Raw genomic sequence first — 21,237 nt, 5'->3', positions numbered from 1 at the left:
TGGTACAGTTTAAAGGGTCCATCTTATTGAGTCTATTTCATACCTCAACACAGTCTTTTTAAAAAAAACTCTTTGAATAACCAAATAAAATTACTGTTCTGTTTGAACCTTGAACTATATGTTCAAATTTCTTTTATTGGAGAACATTTAGCAGCGTTAAAAGAAACAGGGTTTGTTTCTTTTTATCAAAAGTTTCTAAGAAAGACACACGATGGCGATGTTACATCAAGAAAGCGTGTGTGCTTGGCCTCTCAAGTCGAGTCCTGAGCTCAGTACTCTCTTTTTATGGCTTTCAGGAGTCTTATCTAATATATATGACCATTGTCTACATTCACTAACACGAACATATTTTTTAAATATCTTGAAAACTTTTAAAATTCTTCTAAGATTTAAAAAATTTTCTATTTATGCCAATAAAAGTCAAAATCATAAATAGTTCACAATCAGCAAGGCTGTTATTAGAGAGACATACATACTACAAATTGAACTGTCTGAATTGCCCTGAGATTTGTTTTATTTCTAGAAAGAGTGCTTATATTTCCATGATGATATAGTCATCCCTTGGTATCTGCAGACGATTGGGCCCAGGATACCAAAATCTAAAAGTGGGGGGATACTCAAGTCCCTTATTTAAATGGTAGAGCTTGCATGTTATAATCTACACACATCCTCCTCTGTACTTTAAATAAATCTCTAGATAACCTATAGTATCCAATACCACCTAAATGCTATGAAAATATGAAAGTGAAAGTGTTAGTCTCTCAGTCATGTCAGACTCTTTCCAACCCTATGGACTGTAGCCCGCCAGGCTCCTCTGTCCATGGAATTATCCAGGCAATAAGACGGGACTAGTCATGTATACCTGTGGTGGATTCATTTTGATATTTGGCAAAACTAATACAATTATGTAAAGTTTAAAAATAAAATTAAATTAAAAAAAAAAAAAGACAGGACTAGTCATTCCCTTCTCCAGGTAAGGAAAATAGTTGTTTATAAACGCTTTGTAAATAGTTCCCAGCTCGCAGAAAATTCAAGTCTTGCTTTTTGGAACTTTCTGGAATTTGTTTTTTTGAACATTTTGAATCCTGGTTGGTTGAATCAGAGGATTCAGACCCCTTGGATACAGAGGGCTTACTGTACTTGATTTGTAGTTCAGACATTCGGCCACTAGAGGGCAGTGCAAAAGTGCACATAAATAAAAAACAAGGATGCCACGTGTAAAAAGGCCGGTGGAATTGTTGGAAGCATTGTTTACTGTAGGAACCAACCACATCGTCTATAACAGCAGACTAAACCCAGATGATTCGTGAGCTCAAGGAGCACTCATTCTACCAGAGTAAAGGGTGAAAATTAATATACATTGCTAGAAAACATCAATTTGATTCAGATTTTTTTGTTGTTGTTTAAAACATTATGTATCAGTAATAAGAGAGTTCCCATCAACGAACTCTGCTGAAGATAACTATAACCTAGGCAAGACACGTTAAAAAAAAAACAAAAAACAAAAAAACTACATGAAGATGTAGGAGAGAGAGGAAAGTCAGGCAGATTCTGGAGGGGAGTTGACACTGCAAAGAGAGAAGGTACTTGGTAAATTTCCCATCTTATGACTCTTATCCTGAGGGCAGACGCCAGTCCCAGGGGATAAACCCTCTACACCTATCCCAAGAGCCGGTGCCAAGGGTGCATCCCTGGTGCCCATCCCTGCCCAGGTCACTTCAGTTGTTCATCAACCTCCCTGAGCTTCAGTTTGTTCCTGCAGGTCATAAAGGAGAACAAGTCTTTTTCATGGGGTTCTTTTTGAGGATTAGCAGAGATCCTGTATGTGAAGTGCCTGGCATGTCACGGTTTGGTGAGTGATTACTTTTTTTTTTTTTTTTAACTCTGCTTCCCACTTTTCTTTTGTGGTTTACTTGGAATCTTGTGACTAATTCTCAATTTCTGAGGTACAGTCTGGTGGATACCCTCCCATTTAGCTTGAGACTCCCCTCCTGAATTATTTTCTTATAAAGGGCCTTGAGAAAAGAAGAAAGCTCCTCACAAGCATACTTTATCTTCTCATCTCCATTTTAATATGCAGGTTGGAAGAATACTCTGCCACATTTTTGCAGCGAGTGCTAGCTTACTGGACCCCCGACCCAAAAAAAGAAGCCTCCCGGTGCTGGCAGCCTGTAAGGAGCTGCAGGAGTTAGCACTTCCTGAGATTATTTCAGAACACTGCCTGTCTCCAGTTTCCTATCACCCTGCACCCTCCAGTCTTCATCTTAATTCTCTGTGGTTAAGTTTACAGAATTTTGAGTGATTATGTGCACCAGTTTTTAAAAGGACTACAGCCCTTCTCTACTCTGGGCTCACCTATGATTCTTCTTTTTCCCACCTACCCCATTCCATCAACACTCACCACAGGCCCCTCTACCACCACAGGAGGTATGGAGCCTCCTAACTGGTTCCCTGCTTTCCTTCATGCCACCCATTTGCCATTCTCCTCCAGATCCAATAGTTAAACTACTAAACATGCTTATCAACTTATATTAATCCTTCACTTTAATTTCTCCCATAGCTTCATATTATGGTTCAGTTCAGTCACTCAGTCGTGTCCGAATCTTTGCAACCCCATGAATTGCAGCATGCCAGGCCTCCCTGTCCATCACCAACTCCCGGAGTTCACTCAGACTCAAGGCCATCGAGTCAGTGATGCCATCCAGCCATCTCATCCTCTGTCGTCCCCTTCTCCTCCTGCCCTCAATCCCTCCCAGCAACAGAGTCTTTTCCAATGAGTCAACTCTTCGCATGAGGTGGCCAAAGTACTTGAGTTTCAGCTTTAGCAACATTCCTTCCAAAGAACACCCAGGACTGATCTCCTTTAGAATGAACTGGTTAGATCTCCTTGCAGTTCAAGGGACTCTCAAGAGTCTTCTCCAACACCACAGTTCAAAAGCATCAATTCTTTGGCGCTCAGCTTTCTTCACAGTCCAACTCTCACATCCATACATGACTACTGGAAAAACCATAGCCTTGACTAGATGAACCTTTGTTGGCAAAGTAATGTCTCTGCTTTTGAATATGCTATCTAGGTTGGTCATAACTTTCCTTTCCAAGGAGTAAGTGTCTTTTAATTTCATGGCTGCAATCACCATTTGCAGTGATTTTGGAGCCCAGAAAAATAAAGTTAGCCACTGTTTCCCTTGTGTTCCCATCTATTTCCCATGAAGTGATGGGACCAGATGCCATGATCTTAGTTTTCTGAATGTTGAGCTTTAAGCCAACTTTTTCACTCTCCTCTTTCACTTTCATCAAGGGGCTTTTTAGTTCCTCTTCACTTTCTGCCATGAGGGTGGTGTCATCTGCATATCTAAGGTTATTGATATTTCTCCCAGCAATCTTGCTTCCAGCTTGTGCTTCTTCCAGCCCAGCATTTCTCATGATGTACTCTGCATATAAGTTAAATAAGCAGGGTGACAATATAACCCTTTTCCTATTTGGAACCAGTCTGCTGTTCCATGTCCAGTTCTAACTCTTGCTTACTGACCTGCATACAGGTTTCTCAAGAGGCAGGTCAGGTGGTCTGGTATTCCCATCTCTTTCAGAATTTTCCACAGTTTATTGTGAGCCACACAGTCAAAGGCTTTGGCATAGTCAATAAAGCAGAAATAGATGTTTTTCTGGAACTCTCTTGCTTTTTCCATGATCCAGCGGATGTTGGCAATTTGATCTCTGGTTCCTCTGCCTTTTCTTTTTTTTTCCTTTTTTTTTTTTTTAAATTTTATTTTATTTTTAAATTTTACATAATTGTATTAGTTTTGCCAAATATCAAAATGAATCCGCCACAGGTATACATGTGTTCCCCATCCTGAACCCTCCTTTTCTAAAAGCAGCTTGAACATCTGGAAGTTCACAGTTCATGTATTGCTGAAGCCTGGCTTGGAGAATTTTGAGCATTACTTTACTAGCGTGTGAGATGAGTGCAATTGTGCGGTAGTTTGAGCATTCTTTGGCATTGCCTTTCTTTGGGATTGGAATGAAAACTGACCTTTTCCTGTCCTGTGGCCACTGCTGAGTTTTCCAAATTTGCTGGCATATTGAGTACAGCACTTTCACAGCATCATCTTTCAGGATTTGAAATAGCTCAACTGGAATTCCATCACCTCCACTAGCTTTGTTCATAGTGATGCTTTCTAAGGCCCACTTGACTTCACATTCCAGGATGTCTGGTTCTAGATGTGTGATCACACCATCATGATTATCTTGGTCATAAAGAAATTTTTTGTACAGTTCTTCTGTGTATTCTTGCCACCTCTTCTTAATATCTTCTGCTTCTGTTAGGTCCATACCATTTCTGTCCTTTATCGAGCCCATCTTTGCATCAAATGTTCCCTTGGTATCTCTAATTTTCTTGAAGAGATCTCTAGTCTTTCCCATTCTGTTGTTTTCCTCTATTTCTTTGCATCGATCGCTGAGGAAGGCTTTCTTATCTCTCCTTGCTATTCTTTGGAACTCTGCATTCAGATGTTTATATCTTTCCTTTTCTCCTTTGCTTTATGCTTCCTTTCTTTTCACAGCTATTTGTACAGCCTCCCCAGACAGCCATTTTGCTTTTTTGCATTTCTTTTCCATGGGGATGATCTTGATCCCTGTCTCCTGGACAATGTCACGAACCTCCGTCCATAGTTCATCAGGTACTCTATCTATCAAATCTAGTCCCCTCAAATCTATTTCTCACTTCCACTGTATAATCATAAGGAATTTGATTTAGGTCATACCTGAATGGTGTAATGGTTTTCCCTACTTTCTTCAATTTAAGTCTGAATTTGGCAATAAGGAGTTCATGATCTGAGCCACAGTCAGCTCCCGGTCTTGTTTTGCTGACTGTATAGTGCTTCTCCATCTTTGGCTGCAAAGAATATAATCAATCTGATTTCAGTAGTGTAGTGTCTGTTTGTAGTGCTTGTTTTTCAGGGCTCTTAAGGACTGAAGAATGACACATAATAGAGAAATTACACAAACTATTTCGCTGTGTATTTCTACAAGTCAAGTAATCTGTTGCAGTAATTTAAAAGCAATTTTCTTAAACTAATGATTAGTTTAATACAATCTTAAACTCTAAAATTTTACTCCCTCAGCTACTTCTTAAAATTCTCTTCAACATTGTCTTTTCCCATTTGTCTTGTACCCTCTTCCTGTTCCTTCTTAGACACTTTATGATTGTTTTCTTGCTGTGATCACCTCCCAAACGTTGGTAAAACTCCTGTTCAACCCACTCCTCTTTTCACTGTCCTCAAGCTCCTCACATTTAATGCACTGACATCTCTGTCCCCCACCAAACCCTCTGTATTTTCATTTCAATATTTGATGAACAACGTGTACTTTGCAGTCTCTCTCACTTACCACCATCTTCCATATCCAGTTGCCAAGGCTTATAGTATATATTTCCTTAGAAATATCTTTTCCTATCTTTTCTTTCCTCTACATTGTCATTCTACCTCAAATAACTATCATCTCAGGTCTCTCTAAAGCCCAACAATCACTCAAGGTTCACATTTGCTGGGTTGCAGAAGTCCTGAATTCTTATGTTAGGTCTCTTCAGGATTTATCTCAAGGCCACTCAAGGCCTCTGTATGGAGTGTGACCTCTTCACTATTAACAGAGCTCCAGTAAGCTGGTTACACTAAAGCCATAAGGAGTGTAGTGGAATAATTCCAATGATGCCAGCAAATATTTCATAATACAAATAATTTGTAAGAATTTGGGGGGAAAATGAGAAAGATAATGAAAGATGTGAACCTGTCCTCCAGAAGGAAGGGGGTTGAGAAGGAAACCACAGTTGAAGTGGCCTGGGTTCAGACTTCAGCCCCACCACTGGCTTGACATTGGGCAAAATTATAGCTGGAGATAGTAATATATCCATTTAAAGGCCATTTTAACAGGTAAATAATATTGTATATGAACTTTCCATCCTTGAAACTTGCACCTGGTGGCCTCTAATCAAATCATAAATATTAATGCTTGTAGACACTGCACTTCTGTACTTGAAAAGTAAAATATCAATAACAGCTTTAAATAATAGTTTATGGAAATAATAATCAAAATGCCATAAAGAAATGCCCTTTATCTGCCAAGGAATAGTGCTGATAGCCATTCTTGAAAGAGCCTGGGATTTCTGGAATAGAGAGAAATTATAGGCAGGTCACCTTACTTTAGGAAGGTCAGGACAACATACAAAATGTTGTTTGACATTTAACTTTCTGAAAAAAAGATATTGTCATATGTGGCAAGAAAATTACAGAAGATTTAGTGTAGGGAAAGAGCAAATTAGCCAAGATGGCATGATCAGGATTTCTTGCCCCACAGCCTCTCGCTTTTGCCCTGCTCCTGCTGCTGCTAAGTCGCTTCAGTCATGTCCGACTCTGTGCGACCCCATAGACAGCAGGCCATCAGGCTCCCCCGTCCTTGGGATTCTCCAAGCAAGAACACTGGAGTGGCTTGCCATTTCCTCCTCCAATGCATGAAAGTGAAAAATGAAAGTGAAGTTGCTCAGTCGTGTCCGACTCTTCGCAACCCCATGGACTGCAGCCTACCAGGCTCCTCCGTCCATGGGACTTTCCAGGCACCCAAGGACTGGGATGCCATTGCCTTCTCCTGCTTTTGCCCTGTGTTTTGTAAATAATGTCTATGTAACTGCTGAGATCATTTATCGCACTGCACGTGCGCCTCATGAGGCAGTTGCTTGGTCACTGGTTGTGTGCGGTAGGCCTGTTCAGCTCCACCTAAAAAGCGACAGGAATTACGACTATCTCACAACTGTGTCGGCTGGGTCGGCCACAGGAGGAGAGAATATAGCACGCCTACTGCTACAGCTGCTGTGTCAGCCAGGAGAGAGGTTGTGTGCTCTCAAGTTGTGTTATGTTATGTCTGCCGCTAAGGTTGCTGTGCCAGCCAGAAGGGAATAAACGTGTCGGCAGTTGCTACAGCTCCTCACATCTTCTTCCATCCTCTTAGCTTGCGCCTTACCTACCGTGGAATCCACAAACACTTTAGACAGTGTGAACAGCAAGACCATTGGCGCTGTAAACAGGATGAAGAGCAATACAGTAGACATTTATGTTCTTTGAATCAAGCAAGTTAAGAGTCAACTTCTCATCTCTGCCCAGTTACTCCCAGGTTTGAAAGCATTTTCCAGTCACTACCAATTACTTAAGAGAAGCATTGGAGGAAGTAGACATGAATAAACCATCCATACATTGCCATTCACAGGACCACCAGACTCACCTGGCTGTGAGCTGGGGTGGGAGGGCAGAGATGATTAGGAGTTGTCGTTTGTGTCTGCTGCAGGCAACAAAAAGAGATTTTCACTTGTCTGGGAATTGTAGAGATCATTTAATCCAGCATTTCATTTACTGAAGAGGAAACCCGAGCTCAGCTCGGCTACTGAATGGCAGAGCCGGCCTGGAGCCCAGTTCTCTCAGCTCCTGGCCCAAGAGTTCCTTCCACTGCACCCCAGCTGCTGCTTTACAGCATTGAGGTTTGGGGATTTTACTTATTCAAATGCAAATGTTTTGTGTGCTTCTTTAATAGGACACTTTTTGTCTCTCCTAACCAGGGTTTGCTGTACTGAGTAAATGAGTATGGACGTGGAGGTGTTAAAATTGTCAACCTCTCCTAAAGCATCATTGTTTCCCTTTGTTTCTATTTGTAGTATGGAACACTTGCTTCATTTTTGCCCACAGCTTGAATCAGAGACAGCAGTACTTATGACTTGATGTACTTGTCCTGGTGGATGTAGTGAGGATAAAATTAATAAAATCAGTGTAGCTCACAGGAAGCTCTTGCCTATCCCCACTCCCACCCCTCCTTTGGGAATTCATCCAGGAGGTTCGCTGAAGGAACTCGTTGCTATGAAACAGGGCTGCAGCTGGGCTCAGTGAGGGGTCTGGGTGGTCTCACAAAACCTAGCAATGTCTGCAGCTTTGAGAAGGCTAGCGATTGAGGGGCCACCCAGTACTACACCACCGGGATAAATTTCCCATCTGGAATGGTCCCACTGGCTCTATTCTGACTTCCTGCCCAAGACAGAAACCCTCCCTGGCTTGCATGACCATGGGAAATGTCACCCTGGTTGTCGCACCACTACCTCCTTGCCCTGATTCTCTTCTAAGGAGTACATCCACCTGTAGGGTCCAGCTCACCACCAGGCACAAAGTGGCTCAAGATATGAATCGCGTGAAGTAATTTATGACCAGAATGAGAGGGAATCACACCCAGCTGGGGTGAGAAGGAGGTGGGAGGTGGGAGGCGGGGGTGAGGGGACACAGTAAGAACAAAGAGGCTGCAGCTACCAAGGGAAAGAAGAGAGGAGGAGAAACCTAGACTGATAACAAGTAAATGTCAATTTGGCTATACTTTTGTTACAATGTTGCAATGTTTCCAATTGATTGATAAATGGTCACTGCTCTAAGCTTTCACAACGCCCTGTCACTCCAGCCACTAATGGCTAATGTCTGTTTCAGTTTAATGATCAGAACCTATGTCTTGCCCTTCCCAGGTGGTGCTAGTGATAAAGAACCCACCTGTAAATGCAGGACATGTAAAGACATGGGTTCAGCCCCTGGGTTGGGAAGATCCACTGGAGGAGGGCATGGCACCCCACTCCACTATTCTTGCCTGGAGAATCCCATGGACAGAGGAGCCTAGTGGGCTACGGTCCATAGGGTTGCAAGGAGTCAGACACGACTAAAGTGACTTAGTGCACACATATGCCTGTGTCCTAGGCAGTTAATAAATATTTTAAATGTTACCCCTTAAGAGAACTAATATGGCAGAAGTACACTTTGTGGCAGAAGTACACTTTTTAAAATCTACTTTTAATTGTTTCACTTCAGAGAGGAATTTCCATGAGGTACCATCTCTTTCTCTATGGAAATACTATTCTAGTTGGCAATTTTTATCGTTTGACTGTGATACTGAAGATTCTGCTTTCATCTTCCTTCCTTGGAAGAAACATCCAGCAGAGAGAACTTTCATTTCAAGTTCCCCTGAGCCATCCAACAGGGCCTACTCCTTAGGAAGAAGGAATGGCGTGAACCACCAGCCTCCTCTCTGGAGGAACACCAGAGTGCCCCCAAGACATGCCCATTGGGAGAGAAGGGAGGCACTCATGAATCCTCAGGCCCAGGGCCATTCCTTTCCTGAAATTAATGGCTCACATATATAAGTATGATTCAGCCACAAATTAATGAGGTGGATGAAACTGGGGCCTATTATACAGAGTGAAGTAAGCCAGAAAGAAAAACACCAATACAGTATACTAATGCATATATATGGAATTTAGAAAGATGGTAACAATAACCCTGTATACGAGACAGCAAAAGAGACACTGATGTATAGAACAGTCTTTTGGACTCCGTGGGAAAGGGAGAGGGTGGGTTGATTTGGGCGAATGGCATTGAAACATGTATAATATCATATATGAAACGAGTCGCCAGTCCAGGTTCGATGCACGATACTGGATGCTTGGGGCTGGTGCACTGGGACGACCCAGAGGGATGGTACAGGGAGGGAGGAGGGAGGGAGGAGGGTTCAGGATGGGGAACATGTGTATACCTGTGGTGGATACATGTTGATATATGGCAAAACCAAAACAATATTGTAAAGTTAAAAATAAAATTAAAAAAAATTTTTTTTTTTAAGGAAAAACAAAGCAAAAAAAAAAAAAATTAACATGGACTTGCAGTCACTGCCCACATCTTGCAGGGGTCATTGAGAGAACCCAGAGCAGCACTCATCCAAAACAAGCCTCCCTCTGCATCCTGGATCTGCCCTCTGGTGGCACAACCACCCCCAACCCCCTCTTCCTCTTCTCATCCCATTGACTTACTTTGTAGACTGACAACCTCTCCTAGCCCTCCCTTCTGCTCTTCTTTTCTCTCAGTTCTAGTTTCTCATTTCTCCATGTTTGGATGATCCATCATCGAAAAAGATCCACATATTATCTGGTAGAGGATGTAAAGTGAAATGAAGAGCACGCACAGAGAAGTTGTACTCTGTCTGGTCTTAGAGAAAGTGATGTACCACTAGAATTGGTTCTTAGGAATCCATTTTGCTTTGAGAAGATTCAGGAAGCTTTGAAAAGGCCCAAACTTTGAAAATGCCCATTTTTATGCATTTCGGAAGCTTAGGATTGACTATCCTAAATTATTATTGCCTAGAAAATGGTGGTGGCACATAGTTACTAGGAAGGGCAATGCCTCAGGGAGGAGACACATCTGGAGTTGTTAAATCAGGCATCTGAGCGAACCGTTTCCTGTGAGTGACATAGATTAGCTGTAGTGCTGATGAGGGAATCAGGATGGTAAGGAAACACTCTTGAGGCTTCAAACACAACTGTTAACCTGGGTGACTTCCAGTCTGATTTCAGCAACACCTGTAGTCCTTCCTGCCTTGTGCATGTCTTCTGATTGAATTTTCCATATAATGTTTGAAACTCTTAAGAAACTTAAAAAATAAAAACCACCCGTAATTCTAACACTAAAATAACTGTGTTAACTTTTCAGTGTACGATTTTAGCTTTTGTCCATAACCATATGAGAAGCTGTCACCATACTCTTTAAATATCATCTCAAATATGTTTCATGTTATTACATTGTTACCCAAATTACCATTTTAATAGCTAAATATGCCATTCAGCAACTATGTCCTAATTTCTTTAACCATTTCCTTATTGGTAGGTACTTGTTTTTTTAATTAATTAATTCAGTTCAGTTCAGTTCGGTCGCTCAGTCATGTCCGACTCTTTGCGACCCCATAAGCCACAGCATGCCAGGCCTCCCTGTCCATAACCAACTCCCGGAGTCCGCCCAAACCCATGTCCATTGAGCTGGTGATGCCATCCAACCATCTCATCCTCTGTCGTCCCCTTCTCCTCCCTGCCTTCAATCTTTCCCAGAATCAGGGTCTTTTCCAATGAGTCAGCTCTTCGCATCAGGTGGCAAAGAGTATTGGAGTTTCAGCTTCAGCATCAGTCCTTCCAATGAACACCCAGAACTGATCGCCTTTAGGATGGACTAGTTGGACCTCCTTGCAGTCCAACGGACTCTCAAGAGTCTTCTCCAACACCACAGTTCAAAAGCATCAATTCTTTGGCACTCAGCTTTCTTTATAGTCCAAATCTCACATCCATACATGACCACTGGAAAAACCATAGCCTTGACCAGATGGAAGTTTGTTGCCAAAGTAATGTCTCTGCTTTTTAATATGCTGTCTAGATTGGTCATAACTTACCTTCCAAGGAGCGAGTGTCTTTTAATTTCATAGCTGCAATCACCATCTGCTAATTACTTTATATTTAAATGAAACAAAAATGAATATTTTAAATGACAAATGTACAATCCACAAAGAAGATAGACATCATAAACAATTGACACCTAACAACAGAGAAGCATAAAGCAAAAATTAGAAGAAATATAAGGGAAAAGAAAAAATATAGTCATAGTGAGACATATTAACATTTCTCTGAGAATTTTTTATCAAGTGCAGAAAAAACAAGAATAAGAGCATCTTGAATGATGTCGTTAATAAAATAAATATGATAGATTTATATTTATATTTATTTATATTAACCTTATATCCTACACAAATATATTTAAAATTTTGTATCTCATAGGATTTTATTAGATTTCATCAGACATTTAGAAAAACTGGCAAAAAGATAAACATTACTAAATTTTAAAAAGTAGATTTTTTGATTCAGTCATATATATACACATATATTAGTTTTGAAATTATTTTCCATTATAGGTTATAAGATATTGACTATAATTTCCTGTGCTGTACAGTAAACATTTGTTGCTTATTACATATCTAATTTTTACAATTAGAAATCTAGCATTCTATTCGCATTAAGCCAAACAAGTGGAATAAAAATGCCAAAATTTTTAGTTAGGCAAAAATTAATACATTTTCTAATATATTTGTATGTATAATATGCATTATATGGGCTTCCCTGATGTCTCAGATGGTAAGAATCCACTTACAATGTGGAAGATGGAGACCTGGGTTTGATCCCTGGATTGGGAAGATCCCCTGGAGAATGAAATGGCAATCCACTTGCCTGAAGAATTCTTGCCTGGAGAATCCCCATGATTCTCCCCATGAGAGGAGCCTGTCAGGCTACAGTCCATGGGGTCACAAAGAGTTGGACATGACTGAGCGACTAAGGACATACACATACATATATATGTATATATATATATATGTATATATAATATGTATGTATACAAAAGCTTTTCTACTACATTTGATAAAGGCTTGAGAAAGAACATAAAAATAAAGAGATGGAGGAATTGGAAAACATAAACTAAATGAAATGGGAGCACTGAATATGAAATAGAAAGTGACACAAACTAGATATAAAGTAAAAGATCTTCATATAGTCCAGCTGTTTTTAAATATGGCTGCTTCTTAGAAATGTATCTGGAGCTCTGGTGAAAAAAAAGCAATACCTGAGCATTTGTATTTTTCAAAAAATTCCAACATAATTCTGATATGCATCTTGATTTTTAAAAGGTAATTACAAGTTTTTCTATTAAATGGTAGTTTTGGTGATACAGAATTCTATTATTTTTCTTTTTAAAATTTTAATTGGAGGCTAATTATTTTACAATATTGTAGTGGGTTTTGCCATACATTGATATGAATCAGCCTTGGGTGTACATGTATTCCCCATCCTGAACCCCCTACCCACTTCCCACCCCATCCCATCCCTCAGGGTCATCTCAGTGCACCAGCCCTGAGCACCTTGTCTCATGCATCAAATCTGGACTGGCGATCTGTTTCACATATGATAATATACATGTTTCCATGCTATTCTCCCAAATCACCCCACCCTCGCCATCACCCACAGAGTCCAAAAGACTGTTCTATACATCTGTGTCTCTTTTGCTGTCTCACATATAGGGTCATTGTTACCATCTTTCTAAATTCCATATATATGCATTAGTATACTGTATTGGTGTTTTTCTTTCTGACTTACTTCCCTCTGTATAATAGGCTCCAGTTTCATCCACCTCATTAGAACTGATTCAAATGTATTCTTTTTTATGGCTGAGTAATATTCCATTGTGTATATGTACCACAGCTTTCTTATCCATTCATCTACCGATGGACATCTAGGTTGCTTCCATGTCCTGGCTATTCTAAACAGTGCTGTGATAAACATTGGGGTACACGTGTCTCTTTCAATTCTAGTTTCCTCAGTGTGTATGCCCAACAGTGGGATTACTGGGTCATATGGCAATTCTAATTCCAGTTTTTTAAGGAATCTCCACACTGTTCTCCATAGTGGCTGTACTAGTTTGCATTCCCACCAATAGTGTAAGAGGGTTCCCTTTTCTCCACACCTTCTCCAGCATTTATTGTTTGTAGACTTTTGGATTGCAGCCATTCTGACCGGCATGAGATGGTACCTCATTGTGGTTTTGATTTGTATCTTTTCATGTGTTTGTTAGCCATCTGTATGTCTTCTTTGCAGAAATGTCTGTTTAGTTCTTTGGCTCACGTTTTTATTGGGTCATTTATTTTTCTGGAATTGAGCTGCAGAAGTTGCTTGTATATTTTTGAGATTAATTCTTTGTCAGTTGCTTCGCTTGCCATTGTTTTCTCCGTTCTGAAGTCTCTCTTTTCACCTTGCTTATAGCTTCCTTCGTTGTGCAAAAGATTTTAAATTTTATTAGGTCCCATTTGTTTATTTTTGCTTTTATTTCCATTACTCTGGGAGGTGAGTCAAAGAGGATCCTGCTGTGATTTATGTCAGAGAGTGTTTTGCCTAGGTTTTCCCCTAGGAATTTTATAGTTTCTGGTCCTATGTTTAGATCTTTAATCCATTTTGAGTTTATTTTTGTGTATGGTGTTAGAAAGTGTTCTAGTTTCATTCTTTTACAAGTGGTTGACCAGTTTTCCCTACACCACTTTTTAAAGAGATTGTCTTTTCTTCATTGTATATTCTTGCCTCCTTTGTCAAAGATAAGGTGTCCATAGGTGCATGGATTTATCTCTGGGCTATTTTCCATTGATCTATGTTTCTGTCTTTGTGCCAGTACATATTGTCTTGATGACTGTAGGTTTGTAGTATAGTCTGAAGTCAGGCAGGTTGATTCCTCCAGTTCCATTCTTCTTTGGCTATTCGAGGTTTTTTGTATTTCCATACAAATTGTGAAATTATTTGTTCTAGTTCTCTGAAAAATACTGTTGGTACCTTGATAGGGATTGCATTGAATCTATAGATTACTTTGGGTAGTATATTCATTTTCACTATATTGATTCTTCCAATCCATCAACATGGTATATTTATCCATCTATTTGTGTCCTCTTTGATTTCTTTCATCAGTGTTTTACAGTTTTCTATATATAGGTCATTTCTTTAGGTAGATTTATTCCTAAGTATTTTATTCTTCTCATTGCAGTGGTGAATGGAATTGTTTCCTTAATTTCTTTTTCTGTTTTCTCATTTTTAGTGTATAGGAATGCAAGGGATTTCTGTGTGTTAATTTTGTATCCTGAAACTTTACTATATTCATTGATTAGCTCTAGTAATTTTCTGGTGGAGTCTTTAGGGTTTTCTATGTAGCAGATCATGTCATCTGCAAACAGTGAGAGTTTTACTTCTTTTCCCACCTGAATTCCTTTCATTTCTTTTTCTTCTCTGATTACTGTGGCTAAAACTTCCAAAACTATGTAGAATAGTAGTGGTGCGAGTGGGCACCCTTGCCTTGTTCCTGACTTTAGGGGAAATGCTTTCAGTTTTTCACTACTGAGGATAATGTTTGCTGTGGGTTTGTCACATATAGGCTTTATTATATTGAGGTATGTTCCTTCTAGTCTTGCTTTTGTGGGGGGGGGTGGTTTATCATAAATGGATGTTGAATTTTGTCAAAGGCTTTCTCTGCATCTATTGAGATAATCCTATTGTTTTATTGTTCAATTTGTCAATGTGATATATTACATTGATTGATTTGCAGATATTAAAGAGGTCTTGCATCCCTGGGATAAAGCCCAGGTCATGATGTATGACCTTTTTAATATGTTGTTGGATTCTGTTTGCTAGGATTTTGTTAAGGATTTTTGCATCTATATTCATCAGTGGTATTGGCTTGTAGTTTTCTTTTTTTTATGGCATCTTTGTCTGGCTTTGGTATTAGGGTGATGGTGGCCTCATAAAATGAGTTTGGAAGTTTACCTTCTGCAATTTCCTGGAAGAGTTTGAGTAGGATAGGTGTTAGCCCTTCTCTAAATTTTTGGTAGAATTCAACTGTGAAGCCGTCTGGTCCTGGGCTTTTATTTGCTGGAAGATTTCTGATTACACTTTCGATTTCCATGCTTGTGATGGGTCTGTTAAGATTTTCTATTTCTTCCTGGTTCAGTTTTGGAAAGTTATACTTTTCTAGGAATTTGTCCATTTCTTCCAAGTTGTCCATTTTATTGGCATATAGTTGCTGATAGTAGTCTCTGGTAGGCTGCATTCCATGGGGTCGCTAAGAGTCGGACACGACTGAGCGACTTCACTTTCACTTTTCACTTTTCATGCATTGGAGAAGGAAATGGCAACCCACTCCAGTGTTTTTGCCTGGAGAATCCCAGGGACAAGGGAACCTGGTGGGCTGCCATCTATGGGGTCACACAGAGTCGGACATGACTGAAGTGACTTAGCAGTAGTCTCTTATGATCCTTTGTATTTCTGTGCTGTCTGTTGTGATTTCTCCATTTTCTTTTCTAATTTTGTTGATTTGATTCTTCTCCCTTTGTTTCTTGTTGAGTCTGGCTAATGTTTTGTCTATTTTATTTGTCTTCTCAAAGGATCATGTTTTAGCTTTGTTGATTTTTGCTGTGGTCTCTTCTGTTTCTTTTGCATTTATTTCTGCCCTAATTTTTATGATTTTTGCCTTTTACTAACCCTGGGGTTCTTCCTTTTCTAGTTGCTTTAGGTGTAGAGTTAAGTTATTTATTTGACTTTTTTTCTTGTTCCTTCAGGTAAGCCTGTATTGCTATGAACCTTCCCCTTAGCACTGCTTTTACAGTGTCCCATAGGTTTTGGGTTGTTGTGTTTTCATTTTCATTCATTTATATGCATATTTTGATTTCTTTTTTTATTTCTTCTCTATTATTTTTCTATTTACCAATCATGATACAATGGTATTAAGTGAGTAATAATTACATAATCACAGTAGTAAAAGGTATTGATCAGTTTTCACAATCAATAGTCAGACATGAAATAAAATATAACTATACTTGCAAGCTACAATGGGAACATGATTAACTTAACAATATAAAATAATTACATACAATTTGGGGGGTCAAGCAGAGTGATGTGGTAAGTTGGAAGTACACACATGCACATGTTTTCATTTGCTCGGTCAATGTCTTTTGGTTGCGCTTCCCTGTCAGCATTGTTGGTAAGAATCTATCTGCAATGCAGGAGACCCCAGTTCAATTCCTGGGTTGGGAAGATCCTCTGGAGAAGGAATAGGCTACCAACTCCAGTATTCTGGCCTGAAGAATTCCATGGACCATAAAGTCCATGGGGTCTATAAAGAGTCAGACATGACTGAGCGAATTTCATTTTCACTATGATCCTATTATCTTTTTCTTAATTGTTTTGTATTTATTTTCCATAGGTAGGTGTTTTCCTTCTCTTGTTTCCTGCCTAGAGAAGTTCCTTTAGCATTTGTTGTACAGCTGGTTTGGTGGTGCTGAATTCTTGTCTGAAATTCTGAATACTTGTCTGGAAAGCTTTTGATTTCTCCATCAAATCTGAAGGAGAGTCTTGCTGGATAGGGAATTTTTGGTTGTAGGTTTTTCCCTTTCATCTATTTAAATATATCATGCCATTCCCTTCTGGCTTGTAGAGTTTCCATTGAGAAAATAGCTGATAGCTTGATGGGAGTCCCCTCGAACGTTATTTGTCATTTTTCACCTGTTGCTTTTAATATTTTATCTCTGTCTTTAGTTTTTGTCAGTTTGATTCCTAGGTGTTTGTTCCCTTTGTTCTTTCTTGGGTCTATCCTTCCTGGGACTCACTGTGCTTCCTGTACTTGTTTGAATATTTTCTTCTCCATGTTAGGGAAGTTTTCAGCTGTTATATCTTCAAATATTATCCCAGGTCCTTTCTCTGTTCTCCTTCTGGGACCCCTTTGATGTGAACATTGGTTCATTTAATGTTGTCTCAGAGGTCTCTGTCTTCATTTATTTTCTTTTTTTCCCTATATTCTGTTCTAGGGTGGTGATTTCCACCATGCTGTCCTCCAGGTCATTTATCTGTTCTTCTGCCTCAATTATTCTACTATGGATTCCTCCTAGTGTATTATTCATCTCTGTTTGTTCTTTAGTTCTTGTAGATCTTTGATAAACATTTCTTTCATTTTCTCAATCTTTGCCTCCCTTCTTTTCCCAAGATCCTGAACCATCTTCATTATCATTATTCTGAATTCTTTTTCTGAAATGTTGCCTATCTCCACTTCATTTAGTTGTTTTTCTTGGATTTTATCTTGTCCCTTCATCTGAGACATAACTTTCTGTAATATGGCTTTTGTTTTAGTTGCTGTGGAACTGTGGTTCTCACTTCTGTCTGCCCTCTGATGGAGGAGGCTAAGAGGCTTGTATAAACTTCCTTATGAGAGGGACTGGTGGTGGGAAAAACCAGTTCTTGCTCTGGTGGGCAGGGCCTTGCTCAGTAGAGCTTTAATCCAATTATCCGCTGATGAGTGGGGTTGCACTCCCTCCCTGTTTGTTTTTTGCCCAAGGTGATCCAGCTGTATGTATGTGTTAGTCATTCAGTCTTGTCTGACTCTTTGCGACCCCGTGGTCTATAGCCTGCCAGGCTTCTCTGTCCATGGAATTCTCCAGGCAAGAATACTGAAGTGGGTTGCCATCTCCTTCTCCAGGGGACCTTCCTGACCCAGGGATTAAACCCAGGTCTCTTGCATTGCTGGCAGATTCTTTACCATCTGAGCTACCTGGTAAGCCCCAAAGTGTCTTAAGCTCAAGACAATATTCTGGTTTCCTTTACATCTGAGTCCTTTACCTGAGGTTTGCTTCTGACAGAAGGAGGGACACCTTTTGCTGCCATGATGGGCCGGGCAGGTAGAGGAGGATAAAATGGGTGCAGGCTGGTGTCTGTTCTTTTCTCATGTGTTGGGGAGATGATTCTGATCTTGCCTAATCGTATCTAACCTCTCCATGAGCAATCACAAGATATCAGTTGCCCTCAAGAAATGTCCTGGGTGTGATCATTGATAAATAATCCAATACATAGCAGAAGTTCAAGAAGCCAATTTTAAGAGACACATTTCACTCACACCCCAGATCAAGTTCAAGGGAAGTTGTGATGCTCATCACCCTTGTAGAGTCCACATTTATGAAGAAGCACTGTGGGAAGACTCGATTAGTAGTCACCATGTCTTGGGTCCTCTGGATGACCTTCTTCCTCAGTGGTACCACCTCCTGGCAGGTCCTGAGGAGACCGGGCCCCTGTCAGTGTGAACTGGACGTCCAACGGTCCCAAAGCTGAAACCTCAGTGGGGTCCTGAGGAGACTCGGCTTCTGTTAGCATCAACTCGCCCTCGGGTTGTCTTGAAGCCCAGGCTGGCAGCAGGGACTCACCCCCGAGCATCCCACAAGCCAAAGCCCCAATGGGTCCTGAGGAAACTGGGCTCCAGTCAGCATGAACTGGATGCCACATGGTCCCAAAGCTGAAACCCCAGTATGGTTGGGCTAATGGCAACCTCCAAGAGGGTTTATGCCAAGGGAGTTCTTCCCAGACTGCTGCTGCCAGTGCCCGTGTTCCTGTGTTGAGCCCCTGACAACCCACAGGAGACCCTCCAACACTAGCAGGTAGTTTTGGTTCAGTCTTCTGTGGGGTCACTACTCCTTTCTTCTGAGTCTTGGCACGTGAAAGGTTTTGTTTGTGCCTTCCAAGATTGGAGTTTCTGTTTGCCCCAGTTCTGTGGAAGTCTTGTAATCAAACCCACTGGCCTTCAAGGCAGATTCCCTGGAGATTTCCAGTCCCTTTGTTGGATCCCTAGACTGGGATGCCTGACATGGGGTTCAGAGCCTTCACAATGGGAGATGACTTTTTTGCTATTACTGTTCTCCAGTTTGTGGGTCACCTACCTGGCAGGTATGGAATTTGATTTTATGGTGACTGTGTCCCTCCTACTTCCTCACTGTGGTTTCTTCTTTGTCTTTGGGTGTCTTTTCTTGGTATGTTCCAGTATCCTCTTTTTGTTGATGGTTGTTGTGGGGAGAGAGCAAATTAGCCAAGGTGGCATGTTCAGGCTCTCTCACCCCACGTTTTGTAAATAATGGCTGTGTAACAGCTGAGATCATCTAGAGCACTGCACATGTGTGTCATGAGGCACTCACTTGGTCACGGGTTACCTTGTGCTGTAGGGATATATGAGTTTTACCTAAAAAGCACTGGTGTATTACTGTCACATCATGGTTGTGTCCACTGAGTCAGCTATGAGAGGAGAGAATATAGTGTGTCTGCTGCTACAGCTGTGTGTCAGCCAGGAGAGAATAAACTTGTGTCCAGTTCCTACAGCTCCTTGAGTCTTCTTCCAGCCTTTTAGCTCACACTTTGCCTACCCTGGTTTCAGCAACAGTGTGGACAGGATCAGCAATACAATTGTTCAACAACTAGTTGTGATTTAGGTGCTCTTGCAGGAGATGAGTGCATGTCCTTCTACTCTGCCATGTTGAACCAGAAGCCTTGGTTTGTTTTTATTATTTTACAGTTACAGACGATCCTGAAACTAATACTTTCAAAGACCTAACTTTTTCTCCTTTTTACTATTTCCTTGGGATAAATTTTTAGAATTTAGAATACTAGTCCAAGTTATATGAATATTTTCATAGCAAATTAACATTCCATTAGGGCTGTAGCAATTTATACTACTTACTTTATTAGTCTGTATATTGTATATGTTGCCCAGTCTCCTGTTGCATTTTTATTTTAACCATTTCTGCTTACAAAAATTTTACATTTCTGTGTAATTGAATCTGTCATTTTTCTCTCCTATTTTTATATTTATTCAATTCTTCAAGTGCTATTAACACTTAAAAGTTATAACAAATTCTGCCTTTACACAAGCTCATCTGTGATTTCTCTAATATTTAGTTATTTGATATGTTCAGAGATTATTTGAATATGGTTATATATTTACTTATTCCAAAATACTAATCTTAATCCAATATATTTTATTAAGTTTCTGCCATTTCCCACTCATTATCCTGAAGTATTTAAATAATCCCACACTCATCTATGTCTACTTTAAGGCTTTCTATACTTTTCTACTCATATGTTTTTCATCCATGCTTGAAGCATGATATTTTATAGTATGTTTCTATATCTGCTAGAGACTCTTTTATTATGTTATAATTTTTCTCAAGCTATTCTTTTGCTGAACCCTGAAAATCTTCACTTCAGTTTCACTTAAGCAATTTCTTTTCTTGGTCACACTGTGATGATCCCACCCCTTAAATAATGAACTCAAATCCCGTTGAGCCTGGCTTTCTTTCTCTTTGCCTTTTCTTTTATTCCAAGTAATACTGCTCTTTAAATTAATATCATTGGGATGTATCACCCTGTTTCCTAGTTCTATCAATGAGGCTGAGCAGAATGACCGATCGTTTTACAACAGTACATCAACATTGCACTTTTCTCGCCTTCTTGTCTTTTCACCAAAGCTGTGTTGCCAAATCCCAACTTCAGAGCACCATCTGTCCATGTTTTTAGTTTCTCCTTCACTGCCTAGTACAGCTGGATTAAAACCAAGGGATGGTGAATTGATGTTGTGACAAAGGCTGTTACTAAGCATTTAGGATCTGTGCAAGGGTAATAGGAGACTCAGATGTAGGTAAAGCCTTGATAAAATAAAATATGATGCGTTCTTACATCCACAACTTCTTGTGGTCAATATTAAAAAATTCTAGAGCAGATTTTTAGAGATGTGTCAATCACTGATGAAGAGACTGTGTAGGGACACTGGGGACAAGACATGTGAGAACAAAGTTCCTTTTTTGAAAGTAAAATTAGTAAAATAAGAAACTCTAAAGGGAAAAATAGTAGGAAGGTGATAGAGAGGCAGAGATAGTGAGGAGACTTGAGGATTCTTATCTCAAAAAGAAAAGATCTGCTAGAGTTTTTAATATATTATATTTTTCAAACCTGGTTAAAAAAAAAAAATTCCC

At 40.0% G+C, this 21,237-nt stretch overlaps 1 long non-coding RNA gene across 1 annotated transcript in view; it reads left to right on the top strand.

The window, feature by feature from the left end:
- Window positions 1-1,157: 1,157 nt before the first annotated feature.
- Window positions 1,158-21,237, top strand: part of LOC123330978 — a 36,395-nt gene continuing 16,315 nt past the window's right edge. The window contains exon 1 of the long non-coding RNA XR_006547345.2: window positions 1,158-1,852. This is a non-coding gene — a long non-coding RNA (uncharacterized LOC123330978). The remainder of the gene's footprint in view (window positions 1,853-21,237) is intronic.

This window comes from Bubalus bubalis, chromosome 21 (assembly GCF_019923935.1).
Source record: "Bubalus bubalis isolate 160015118507 breed Murrah chromosome 21, NDDB_SH_1, whole genome shotgun sequence".
Lineage (NCBI taxonomy): Eukaryota > Metazoa > Chordata > Mammalia > Artiodactyla > Bovidae > Bubalus > Bubalus bubalis.
This window is presented reverse-complemented; position numbering and strand designations above follow the sequence as displayed.